This window comes from Macaca fascicularis, chromosome 20, assembly GCF_037993035.2.
Source record: "Macaca fascicularis isolate 582-1 chromosome 20, T2T-MFA8v1.1".
Lineage (NCBI taxonomy): Eukaryota > Metazoa > Chordata > Mammalia > Primates > Cercopithecidae > Macaca > Macaca fascicularis.
In genome coordinates, this window is record NC_088394.1 from 5,101,279 (window position 1) to 5,114,613 (window position 13,335).

The 13,335-nt window shown below is 53.9% G+C and overlaps 1 protein-coding gene across 1 annotated transcript in view; it reads right to left on the bottom strand.

Annotated features, from left to right (window-relative positions):
• The window catches only part of TFAP4 (transcription factor AP-4), a 67,016-nt gene extending 53,709 nt beyond the window's left edge, over positions 1-13,307 (bottom strand). Inside the window, exon 1 of the mRNA XM_065536916.1 lies at positions 12,511-13,307. The gene's annotated coding sequence lies outside the window, so the exon portion shown is untranslated. The remainder of the gene's footprint in view (positions 1-12,510) is intronic.
• Between the last annotated feature and the right edge of the window lie 28 nt (positions 13,308-13,335).

Consider the following 13,335-nt stretch of genomic DNA (forward strand, 5'->3'; position numbering starts at 1 on the left):
ACCATGGTCTCGATTTCCTGACCTCGTGATCCACATGCCTTGGCCTCCCAAAGTGCTGGGATTACAGGAGTGAGCCACTGTGCCCAGCCCCTAGAGGGATTTAGGAAGTGGGTGGAACCACAAAGGAAAAGTCAGCCGCTGGTGGGGTCTCAGCTTGGAGGACGACAGGAAGTGAAGTGTCACTTAAGGAACAGTTTAGGATAGAGCAAGGGATGAGGAAGCCCGCCTGGAGTTCGGCAGGAGTGGGTGACCTCATGTAGCCCACTGTTTTGAGAAACCTGGCTGGGGAGGTTGGAGACATGGTTGTGGCTTGAGACTAGTGTTTTTTTTGCTTTTGGGGACCGAGTTCCACTCTTGTTTCCCAGGCTGGAGTGCAATAGCACGGTCTCGGCTTACTGCAACTTCTACCTCCCAGGTTCAAGGGATTCTCCTGCCTCAGCCTCCCAAGTAGCTGGAATTACAGGCACCTGCCATCATGCCCAGCAAATTTTTGTATTTTTAGTAGAGAAGGGGTTTCACCATGTTGGCCAGGCTGGTCTGGAACTCCTGACCTCAGGTGGTCCGCCCGCCGCGGCCTCCTAAAGTGCTGGGATTACAGGCGTGAGCCACCTCACTGGGTAAGACTAGTGTTTTTGATTGTTTGTTTTGAGATGGAATCTTGCTCTGTCCGCTCACTGCAACATTTGCCTCCCAGGTTCAAGCAATTCTCTTGCTTCAGCCTCCCAAGTAGCTGGGACCACAGCTGTGTGCCATCATGCCCAGCTAACAGAGATAAGGTCTTACTATGTTGCCCATGCTGGTCTTGAACTCCTGGGTTTAGGAGATCCTTCCACCTCGGCCTCCCAAAGTGCTGAAATTACAGGTGTGAGCCACTGTGCCCGTCCTGGAGTCAAAGGCTTTGGACTTGAATGCCATCTCTGCTACTTTAGAGCTGTGTGTGCATGTACTCTTAACCTGTGTCACCCCTCTCAAAATGGGCCCGATAGTAGGTTCCATTTTGGTCTGGTCCCACCAGGACCTTTGACTCACTAGCAACCTGAGGTAGGGGCTCATGTAATAGCCCAGCTCCTCAAACACGGAGGATGGGTCCCACTCCTGACCCAGTCTCAGTTTACATCAGAGCCTAAAGGCGGAGACTAGAGGCTGCACCAGGCTGGGGAAGGGGCAAATTCTAGATGACTCACCAGGCCCATACCCATGAGAGCCCTCAGGCCTCAGCACCGTGGATCCAGAGGCATAGACAGCTTTGCAGGAGGGTGCAAGCACTTCCTCCCCGCTTCCCACTGCAGAAAAGTCACTTTCTCGCGGCAGAGCCCAGACTGGCAACCCCCAGGCCTTCTACCCTTCACCTGGGCAGCAGGTGTGCTGGCTGTGTGTGTTTCAGTCTCTCCAGGCTCAGAGGGACGGCGGGGGATGCTGCCTGCACGGTTGCTAGCAGCGGACATAGCTGACTGGCTGACACTGCCTTTGTTATGCTCCAAAGCACTCAGCCAGCCCGGGCCCCCCACCCACTCCCTCTCTCCCCAAGCCACCAGAAGCAGCCTCTTCCCGGCTCCCGCCCTTCCTTCCCGAAGCCACTTGTACCTGCTCCAGAGCCTGGAGAGGTGACAAGTGCTTCCCAGACAACAAAAGCATCTCCCAGGAGAACAGATGTCATGAAGACTCAGCTACATCCTTGCTCTGTGCCCTGGTTTTAGGCTGCCTTCAGGCAGCTATTTGGGAAGAAACTGAGGCACGGGGTAAAGGGCCTGTCTTGGTCAAGGTCATCCCACCTGGGGACTCCTGGGTGTGTTTCAGACATCCGTCCCCTTGGGTTCCAATGCTGGTCTGGCCATTTACAAGCTGTGTGACCTTGGGCAAATTATTTTACCTCCCTGAGCCTAATTTTCCCCCAGATAATGATAGACAGGTAGTGAACCCACCTCTTGCTAAAAAATGTGAGCCATTATTGTCATTATTCCATCCTTTTAATTCCTCTTTCTCTCCAATCCAGCCACATCAGCCTCAATGCCTGCTGCCCCTGGACCTTAGGCCTGCGATGTGAAATCTTTCTGGAATGTTCCTTCGTTAGTTCTTCGCATGGCTTGCTCCCTCGCTTCCTTCCTTTGAGTCTTGACTCAAGTCACCTCCCCAGCGAGACCCTGCCCTGTCTTCCCTGGGCGCTCATGTGACATCCGAGGCGGTTTCCCAATTCGACTGGTGGCCCTTGCGCCTGAACGTAAGCCCCACGAGGACAGGGCTGTTTCATTTCTGACTCCCGTGTCCCCAGCGTTGGAAAGAATGACTGCGGGCGCCGACGCCAGGAGGGTGCTGTCTGCGCCCCGTCGGGCGGCTCCCAGCGCGCGCCCTCGAGGTCACGTCCGGGGCGCGCCGGCCGGAAGGAGGCCCCGCGTGGGTGTAGGGGCGGGGCGTCCGGGCCAGACCACGCCCCCCGGCCTCGAGCCCCCGCAGTCAGTGGCAGAGCCCGCCCGGCTGGGGCCGCCTCGCACTTCCGCTCCCTAGCCGGCTTATTCATATTCATGAGGGGGGCGAGAGGCGGGGCCCGGGTCGCCGGCGGCCCCCCGCCCCCGGCCTGGAATCCCGCCCCGGCGGAGGCTTGGGCCCCAGTGGGGCGCCCCCGGCTTCCGCCTCGGGGAGTTTCCACTTGGTCACGACTCAAAAATGTGTCGCTCCCGCTTCTCCGCCCCCTTGTCCCTGCCCTGGGGGGGTCTCCTCCTAAGGAAGGCAGGAGGGCAGGAGGGGCGGGGCCAGGGGAAGGACGGCTCCTACCCCCCCCCGCGCAGGTCCTCAGGGATCCCGGGTGGACCCCTTTTCCTCCAAGTTAGCGCCTGCAATAATCTTTTTTTTTCCCCCCGAGACAGAGTCTTCCTCTGTCGCCCAGAGCCTGAGTGCAATGGCGCGATCTTGGTTCACTGCAACCTCCGCCTCTGGGGTTCAAGCGATTCTCCTCCCTCAGCCTCCCGAGTAGCAGGGATCACAGGCGCGCGCCAACACGCCCGGCTAATTTTTGTATTTTTAGTAGAGATGGAGTTTCACCATGTTGGTCAGGCTGGTTTTGAACTCCTGACTTCGTGATCCGCCCGCCTCGGCCTCCCAAAGTGCTGGGATTACAGGCGTCAGACACCGCGCCCAGTCCTGCAATAATCTTAATTTTTTTTTTCTTTTTTGAGTTGGAGTCTCACTCTGTTTCCCAGGCTGGAGTACAGTGGCTCCATCTCAGCCCACCACGATCTCCGCCTCTGGGTTCAAGCGATTCTCCTGCCTCAGCCTCCCGAGTAGCTGGGACTACAGGCGCGTACCACCCTGCCCAGCTAATTTTTGTATTTTTAGTAGAGACGGGATTTCACTATGTTGGCAAAGCTGGTCTCGAACTCCTGACCTCGTGATCTGCCCGCCTCGGCCTCCCAAAGTGCTGGGATTTAAAGGCGTGAGCCACTGCTCCTGGCCAATAAGCCTCATCTTTTAAACATAATAATAGCTCTAACTTCCTAAACGTTTATTCTGCGTCAGGAACTGTGCCATTCATATAAAACTACCTCTTTTATTTTTATATTATTTATTTATTTATTTTTTGAGATGGAGTTTCAGTCTTGTTGCTCAGGCCGGAGTGCAATGTCACGATCTTGGCCCATCGCAACCTCTGCCTCCCAGGTTCAAGCGATTCTCCTTGGGATTACAAGTACCTGGGATTGCCGGGCGCGGTGGCTCAAGCCTGTAATCCCAGCACTTTGGGAGGCGGAGACGGCGGATCACGAGGTCAGGAGATCCAGACCATCCTGGCTAACACGGTGAAACCCCGTCTCTACTAAAAAATACAAAAAACTAGCGGGAGGAGGTGGCTGGCGTGTGTAGTCCCAGCTACTCGGGAGGCTGAGGCAGGAGAATGGCGTAAACCCGGGAGGCGGAGCTTGCAGTGAGCTGAGATCCCGCCACAGCACTCCAGCCTGGGCGACAGAGCGACTCTGTCTCAAAACAAACAAACAAACAAACAAAAAAAAAAAAAAAAACAAGTACCTGGGATTACAGGCATGCGCCACCACGCCCAGCTAATTTTGTATTTTTAGTAGAGACGGGGTTTTTCCATTTTGGTTAGGCTGGTCTCCAACTCCTGATCTCAGGTGATCTGCCTGCCTCAGCCTCCCAAAATGCTGGGATTACAGGCGTGAGCCACCGTGACCAGCCTTTTTTTTTTGAGACTGGGTCTCACTCCGTTCCCCAGGCTGGAGTTCAGTGGCACAATCTCGGCTCACTGCAGCCTCCATCTCCTGGGTTCAAGCAATCCTCCAGCCTCAGCTGTCCAAGTAGCTGTGACTACAGGCGTGCACCACCACGACCAGCTAATAATTTCTTGTAGAGATAGAGAACAGGGTCTCAGTGTGTTGCCCAGGCTGGTCTCGAACTCCTGGGTTCAAGCAATCCTCCTGCGTTGGCCTCCTAAAGTGCTGGAACTATAGGCATGAGCTACTGTGCCCCACCAAAACTACCTCTTTTACTTTTTATTGATTTATTTTGCGATGGAGTCTCACTCTGTCACCCAGGCTGGAGTTCAGTGGTACAGTTCAGCTCACTGCAACCTCTGCCTCCTGGTTTCAAGCGATTCTCGTGCCTCAGCCTCCTGAATAGCTGGGATTACAGGCATGTGCCACCATGCCCAGCTAATTTTTGTATTTTTAGTAGAGACCGGGTCTCACGATGTTGGCCAGGCTGGTCTCGAACTCCTGACCCCAAAGGATCCACCTGCCTTGGCCTCCCAAAGTGCTGTGATTACAGGGATGAGCCACAGGGCCCGGCCCAAAACTACCTCTTTTAAACTTCCCAAGGATCTGTGCAATATTATGATACCAAGAAGCTCAGAGCTGTTGAGTGACTCACCCACATCACACAGCAGGCTTCGGGTTTTCCAGAAAAAGGTTGGTCCTGCTGGGTTTGGGGGGCGCAGGTGCATGTCTCCCACCACCTTTCAGGAAAAGAGGCTTACCTAAGGCACTCCTGTCTTGCTGGATGTGGCTGAGGGTTGGGTCTGTGGGCCCTGATGGGAGGGAGAAGCTACGTGCTAGGAGAAACGAAACCACGAAGGCAGGACAGGCTACATAATTTAAAATGAAAATTTGCGGGCCATGTTCTAAAATGATTAAGAATTTCAAGATGGTGACAGCAGAACATTCAACCACAGTCAGGCCCTTCTAAGGGCCAGCCCTGTGCAACTGCATAGCTCACATGGCTTCCATGAAGCAAGCCTCTGATGAAGGAGCCCAAGCGTGACAGCGCTACCACCAGGGACATCCACACCTCTGATATAACTCTCCCCCCAGCCCAGGCGTCCCATCCTGTCCCTGCCCTGGGATGCAGGACCCAGTCTCTAGAATTCCAAAAGCTGAGCATTTCAGGTTTTGCAGGTCAGGTTCTTGGAGAGTCAGGTGGGTCACCCTGGCAGTGTCTCACATCTGCAAGACCCAGTCGGGCCCCTGGGGCTGCACCTCCCGGGCATTTTCAGCTCTGGGCCCTGCGGGCAGGTGGCGCTGTGTTGTACATGCCAGGCCCAGCGTGGCTTGGGTTCTGACTTGAACCCCTCCTTTCTCCCTGGGGCGGGGAATGAAGAGCAGCCAGGGCTGCTTCCCAGAATAAACACCCCACCCACAGACAGCCCCAGCTCTGTAGGCTCAGCCAGCCAGCGCCCATGGAGAGACACGCTCGCCAGGCCACAGGCTCAGGGTTGATAAGTCATCCTGATCTCACTCCCTCCATCTCTCACGCCTTGTGCCTGGGCCCTGCTCGCTGTGGACCGCTTCATTCATAATAGCTACCATTTGTGGGGCTCTGTCTCCCAGCCACGTGCTGCTGGAAGCCCTTTCTGTGCACTTCCCACTGAGCCTCACAGAGGCCAGTGGTGATAGGTGCCCCCGAGGACTGCCATTTCATAGATGGGGAAACTGAGGCTCAGAGAGGTTAGAGGGCTTGGCCAAGGTCAAGGGCCAGAGTTCTGGATCTGCCACCATTTATCCATCCTGGTTCCTATCATCTCTGCTACATCTACAATGTAGGTCTCAAGGGTTACTTCTTCTTCTTTTTTTTTTTTTAAGAGATAGGTTCTCAGGGCCAGGCATGGTGCCTCATGCCTGTAATCCTAGCACTTTTGGAGGCTGAGGTGGGCGGATCACCTGAGGTGAGGAGTTAGAGACCAGCCTGGCCAACATGGCAAAACCCCATCTCTAGGAAAAATACAAAAATTGGGCAGATGTGGTGGCACAAGCCTGTAATCCCAGCTACTGAGGAGGCTGAGGGAAGAGAATCCCTTCAACCCGGGAGACAGAGGTTGCAGTGAGCCAAGATCATACCACTGCACTCCAGCCTGGGTGACAGAGCAAGACTCCGACTCAAAAAATAAAGAGATAGGGTCTCAGCCGCGTATGGTGGCTCACGCCTGTTATGAGGCTAAGACAGGAGGATTGCTTGAGCCCAGAAGTTCAAAACTAGCCCGGGTAACACAGTGAGACCCCTGTCTCTACAGAAAATAGGAAAATTAGGTGAGTGTGGTGGCACACGCCTGTAGTCCCAGCTCCTTGGGAGGTGGAGGTGGCAGGATCACCTGAGCCTGGGATGTCGAGGCTGCAGTGAGCCGTGATCGCACCACTGCACTCCAGCCTGGGCAATAGAGTGAGACCCTATCTCAAAAAAAGGAGAGCTTAATAATCTGTTGGATAAGAATGAATGGGAACCAGCCAGGCGCAGTGACTCACACCTGTAATCCCAGCACTTTAGGAAGCCCAGGTGGGCGGATCATGAGGTCAGGAGTTCGAGACCAGCCTGGCCAACATGGTGAAACCCCGTTTCTACTAAAACTACGAAAATTTGCCGGGTGTGGTGGCGTATGTCTGTAATCCCAGCTACTCCGGAGGCTGAGGCAGGAGAATTGCTTAAACCTGGGAGGTGGAGATTGCAGTGAGACGAGATCATGCCAATGCACTCCAGCCTGGTCGACAGAGCAAGACTCTGTCTCGAAAAAAAAAAATTAATGGGAACCTAGGTGATGTTCAATAAATATTTATTGTTAAGGATTAGGGGACGAAGTTCAGCCCCCAAAGTGTATCTATCAGCAATACTCAGGAAGCATTACAACATGCCAGGCCCTGGGCAGGACCTTGCAGGGCGAGAGACAAAGCAGACAGTGTCCCTCTCCTTGGGGATCCTACCATCTAATGGGGAGACTCTGAGAGTCTCCTCCCTCCAAAAGGCCCTACTCTGAAAGGAGGACGCCCAGCAGAATGGCAGGGAGGGAGGACATGCCTCTGTGCCTGTTGTTCACTTAGAAGGAGAAATGGGGCCTGGCTCTCCTGCAGTGGCAGCTGCTGCCTCCTGGAAAAGCAGAACCTAGAGAAAACAGCTGAGAGCCTGGCCTTGTTGGTTGTCTCTACTGCCTGTCCCCCATCTTGCCAGCTACCTGATGCCCCAGGGAAGTAGTGGGTTGGAGAGCACAAGCTTTGGATTCAGACTGCAGACACACGGAGAACACAATCCGGACTATGCCTCCTACTAGCTTATACAACCTTGGACAAGTTAGTGAACTTCTCTGTGCGGTTGTCGTGAATATAATGAAAATGTCCAGTAGAGAGAAAGAGCTGGGGATGGCTCCATCTGGAATCCCAGCACTTTAGGAGGCTGAGGCAGGAGGATCACTTGAGCCCAGGAGTTCAAGACCAGTCTGGGCAAGATGGCGAGATCTGTCTCTAAATATTATTATTATTTTGAGACATATTCTCACTTTGTCATCCAGGCTGGAGTACAGTGGCACAATCTCAGCTCACTGCAGCCTCCACCTCCCGGATTCAAGTGATCCTTCTGCCTCAACCTCCCAAGTAGCTGGGACTACAGGTCAACACACTTGTCTAATTATTATTATTATTATTGTTATTATTATTATTTCTGAGACAGAGTCTTGCTCTGTTGCCTAGGCTGGAGTGGAGTGGCGCTATCTTGGCTCACTGCAACCTCCGCCTCCTGGGTCCAAGCAATTCTCCTGTCTCAGCCTCTTGAGTAGCTGGGATTACAGGTGCACACCACCACTCCCAGCTCCTTTTTGTATTTTTAGTAGAGATGGGGTTTTACCATGTTAGCCAGGCTGATCTCAAACCCTGACCTCAGGTCATCTGCCCGCCTCAGTCTCCCAAATTGCTGTGATTACAGGTGTGAGCCACCGCGTCCAGCTATTATTATTATTATTATTATTTTATTTATTTATTTTTTGAGACAGTCTCGCTCTGTCGCCCGGGCTGGAGTGCAGTGGCGCAATCTTGGCTCACTGCAAACTCCGCCTCCTGGGTTCACGCCATTCTCCTGCCTCAGCTTCCCAAGTAGCTGGGACTACAGGAACCCGTCACCACGCCCGGCTAATTTTTTTCTATTTTTCGTAGAAACAGGGTTTCACTGTGTTAGCCAGGATGGTCTCGATCTCCTGACCTCATGATCCGCCCGCCTCGGCCTCTCAAAGTGCTGGGATTACAGACATGAGCCACTGCGCCCGGCCACGCTATTATTATTATTTTTAGACAGGGTCTTGCTCTGTCACTCAGGGTAGAGTGCAGTGGCATGATCACAGCTCACTGCAGCCTCGATCTCCTGGGCTCCAGTGATCCTTCCACCTCAGCCTCCCAAGTAGCTGGGATTATAGATGTGTGCCACCAGGCCCAGCTAACTTTTTATTTTTTGTAAAGAGATGTGGTCTCTTGGGAGGCCGGGGCAAGTGGATCACCTGAGGTCAGGAGTTAAGGACCAGCTTGAGCAACATGGCGAAATCTCGTCTCTACTAATAATACAAAAAATTAGCCAGGCATAGTGGCGAGCGCCTGCAATCCCAGCTACTCGGGAGGCTTAGGCAGGAGAAATCACTTGAACCCAGGAGACAGAGGTCGCAGTGAGCCGAGATCGCGCCATCGGACTCCAGACTGGGAGACAAGAGCAAAACTCCGTCTAAAAAAAAAAAAAGGGGATGGGGTCTCATTTTATTGCCCAGGCTGGTCTCAAACTCTTGATCCTCCTGCCTTGGCCTTATAGAGTGCTGGGATTACAGGCATGAGCCACTGTGCCCAGCCCTGTCTCTATTTACACAAATAAAAATAAAAGTTAAAAAATAAAATGTCTGGTAGAGAGAAAGAACTGGTCTGGAGGGTGCTCACGCCTGTAATCCCAGCACTTTGGGAGGCTGAGTTGGGAGGCTTGCTTGAGCCCTGAAGTTGGAGGGAGGCTACAGTGAGCTAGGATAGAGCCATTGCAGTCCAACCTGGGCAAGAGAGGGAGACCCTGTCTCTAAAAAAATTTAAAGAAAAATAAATAAAAAAAGAAAGACTGGTCTGGCCGAGAACTGGAGAGGTTCCTTCCTTCCTTCCTTCCTTCCTTCCTTCCTTCCTTCCTTCCTTCCTTCCTTCCTTCCTTCCTTTCTTCCTTCCTTCTTTCCTTCCTCCTTCCCTCCCTCCCTCTCTCTCTCTCTCTCTTTCTTTCTTTGTTTGTTTTTGTTTAAGATGGAGTCCTGCTCTGTCACCCAGGCTGGAGTGCAATGGCATGATCTCGGCTTACTGCAACCTCTGCCTCCCAAAGTGATTTAAGTGATTCTCCTGACTCAGCCTCCCAAATAGCTGGGATTACAGGCTCATGCTACCATGCTTGGCTAATTTTTGTATTTTTAATAGAGGCAGGGTTTCACCATGTTGGCCAGGCTGGTCTCGAACTTCTGACCTCAGGTGATCTGCCTGCCTCAGCCTCCCAAAGTGCTAGGATTATAAGTGTGAGCCACCGCACCCGGCCGGGAACTGGAGGTTTCTGGTTAAATCACCCCACCAAGACCACGGAGTTCTTTCTTCACACTTACTGGTTTTGCAGGAGCCAACCAGCCAAATTTAAGGGGTTTCCTGGAGACTAAGCAGACAGCAGCTAGTTCCTGGAAGTGACAAGCCCTGTGCTGGGCCTGACATCTCCCAGTGATTGCTAACATGTATTGGGAGCATACTGCATCTACTCATCACAGCAGCCTCAGAAAAGAGATGTTCTTCTTCACCATTCAGATTAAGAACCCAGAGGGGGTTGGGGAGCCCACATCAGAGTTCTTCGTGGGAGCAACATGCAGAAATCTCTCAAAAACGCTGGGCGCGGTGGCTCATGCCTGTAATCCCAGCACTTCAGGAGACTAAGGCGTGCAGATCACAAGGTCAAGAGTTCAAGACCAGCCTGGCCAACATGGTGAAACCCTGTCTCTATTAAAAATACAAAAAACAAGGCCGGGCGCGGTGGCTCAAGCCTGTAATCCCAGCACTTTGGGAGGCCGAGACGGGTGGATCACAAAGTCAGGAGATCGAGACCATCCTGGCGAACACAGTGAAACCCCATCTCTACTAAAACTACAAAAAATTAGCCGGGCGAGGTGGCGGGCGCCTGTAGTCCCAGCTACTCAGGAGGCTGAGGCAGGAGAATGGTGTAAACCGGGAGGCGGAGCTTGCAGTGAGCTGAGATCCGGCCACTGCACTCCAGCCTGGGCGACAGAGCGAGACTCCGTCTCAAAAAAAAAAAAAAAAAAAAAATACAAAAAACATTAGCCAAGCATGATGGTGGGAACCTGTAGTCCCAGCTACTCAGGAGGCTTAGGCAGGAGAATAGCTTGAACCCGGGAGGCGGAAGTTGCAGTGAGCCGATATTGCACCACTGCCTTCTAGCCTGGGCAACAGAACAAGACTCTGTCTCATAAATAAATAAATAAATACATGTCTTAAAAAGACCCTCAAGGGTGAAGTTGCTTCTGGTCAAGTCTCCCTCATGGCACAGAGTCGTCTGATTTCTCTGGTCATTTGGTTCAGGTCTCTCTCCCCTGCTGGGGCTGTTTTCCATTTATCCATACTGTGGTACAGGGCTTGGCATTCTGCAAGCACTCAATAAATTTTTTTTTTTTTTTTTGAGACAGAGTCTCACTCTGTTGCCCAGGCTGGAGTGCAGTGGCGTGATCTCAGCTCACTGCAACCTCTGCATCCCGGGTTCAAGCGATTCTCCTGCGTCAGCCTCTGGAGAAGTTGGGACTATAGGTGCACACCACCACACCCGGCTAATATATATATTTTTATTTTTAGTAGAGACAGGGTTTCATCATGTTGGCTGGGCTGGTCTTGAACTCCTGACCCCAGGTGATCCACCGGCCTCAGCCTCCCAAAGTGCTGGGATTACAGGCGTGAGCCACCACACCTATCCTCAATAAACATTTAAAAAATATTATTATTATTATTTTTGCTTGGTCCCCCATGCTGGAGTGCAGTGACGCGATCTCGGCTCACTGCAACCTCTGCCTCCTGAGTTCAAGCAATTCTCCTGCCTCAGCCTCCTGAGTAGCTGGGATTACAAGCATGCGCCACCATGCCCGGCTAATTTTTGTATTTTTAGTAGGGATGAGGTTTCACCATGTTGGCCAGACTGGTCTCAAACTCCTGACCTAAAGTGATCCTCCCGCCTCAGTCTCCCAAAATGTTGGGATTACAGGCGTGAGCCACCACACCCGTCCAATTTTTAAAAATATAATAGAGATGAGGCGGGAGGTGGGGGTCTCACTATGTTGCCCAGGCTGGTCTCCAACTCCTGGCCTCCAGGGATCCTCCCACTTCGGCCTCCCAAAGTGCTGGGCTTACAGGTATGAGCCACCGCGCCTGGCCGATAAACATTTTTGCTAACAGATTTAAACTAGCGTCTCCTGTACCTTTCTTCACGCCTCGACTCCCTCGCCCCACCGGGCTGCAACTCTGCCTGCCTGAGTTCGGATGCGGTCAGCTGCAGGGCAGCGCTCCGGGCTGAAGCGCAGCGATTCCCGCCGCCGGGAGAGGGCGCTCTGCGGGCCTCGGCCTCGGCCCTTCCGGACGCCCGCGCAGGTCGCCGGACCCAGAGAGTCGGCCCTTAATAGCCCCCTCCTGGAAGCGCTAGGTCCCGAAGCTGGCCTTCCCCCGGGGCCCATCTCCCGGCTAATGTTTAACCCGGCCACACTCCACAATATCCACACTCAGGAGACCGGGGTGGGGTGAGGGTGGGGGTTGGGGGAAGCCACCTCCGAATCGCCAACTTCCGAGCCTTTGCTCCAGGAAAACGGCCTTCCCACATCCCTTCAGGTTTCAACCTACAGCTCCTGAGCACCTACTATGTGCCCATTCCCACAATAGGTCATGAGCCCTAATATGTGTCCATTAGATCAAAACATGAGCATCCATTATGAATCCACACCTACTATGTGTGCATTCACTCACAACGTCCTGAGCACCTACTATGTGTGCATTCTCTTAAAATACAATGAGAATCGATTGTGTGTCCACATAACCTATGAGCACCTACTATGTGTCCATCTGGGCACCAGGCCATGAGCGCCTACTATGTGCCAAGCCTTGTGCCTGCCACGATGCCTTGTGATCAAGAGCCACGTGCTTCGGGCTCTGGCGGGGACCGCGCCATCAAATGCACCAATGAAGACGGAATTAAAACCGGCGTCAGATGCCTCACCTCTAGGGGATGCTGATTCTGAGGTGCCTTTTTCCGTCTCCTAGACTCCTCAAGGCCAACTCCGCTGGGGAGAGGGGGTGTCCAACAGCAGGAGGGCTGTTTTTTTGAACTACGATTTGCCAGCATACAGCCAGAGCAGCAAGAAGATAACAGGGCGGGGGGCACAGGATTAGCCCAAATAAAACATACTCGAGAACGCGAGTCTGTGGTTAAACAAGAGGCAGAAAACAGCTGGGCCGGGTGCGGGGCTTCTCCCTCGCGTGTATCCGCTCACTGCACTCGCTGCCCTGGCCGCGGGCGCCACGCAGGGTGCTGATGTCCAGGAGGGATCTAGACCTCCCGCGGCGCTCGGGCTCGGGGACGCAGGTGGTCCCAAATGTTGGGACGAAGCTAGGAACGAAGCGGAAGTCCGGATTGCTCGGCATCAGGCCTCGACCTTATTCTACCGTGAGGGAAACTGAGGCCGAGGGCAAGGCAGGGAGTCGCCCGCCGTCTGACCAGCGTGAGGGGCTGCGCCGGGCCCCGAACCCTGGTTTGCGCCGCACGGCATCGGGATCCAGGGCCTCTGCCCGCCGGGCGCTGCCTGCGCGTTCCTGGAACTGGGCTGGGCGGAGAAATCAGGGCCCACAGAGAGGCATTCCTGCCGCCTTCTCCGCCGCCCAGGGCTGCAGGGGGGCCTGGCCAAGGTGACCCCGCAGGAGGAGGCGAGGGGTCCCCGCCTGCTCCGCCGCCGCGACCTCCTCCATCTTCCCGGTCTTCGGGGCTTTTCCTCTGGGCCCGCGCGCCCGGCCCCCTCCCCGGGCTTCCCCGAGGGCGGGACATCTT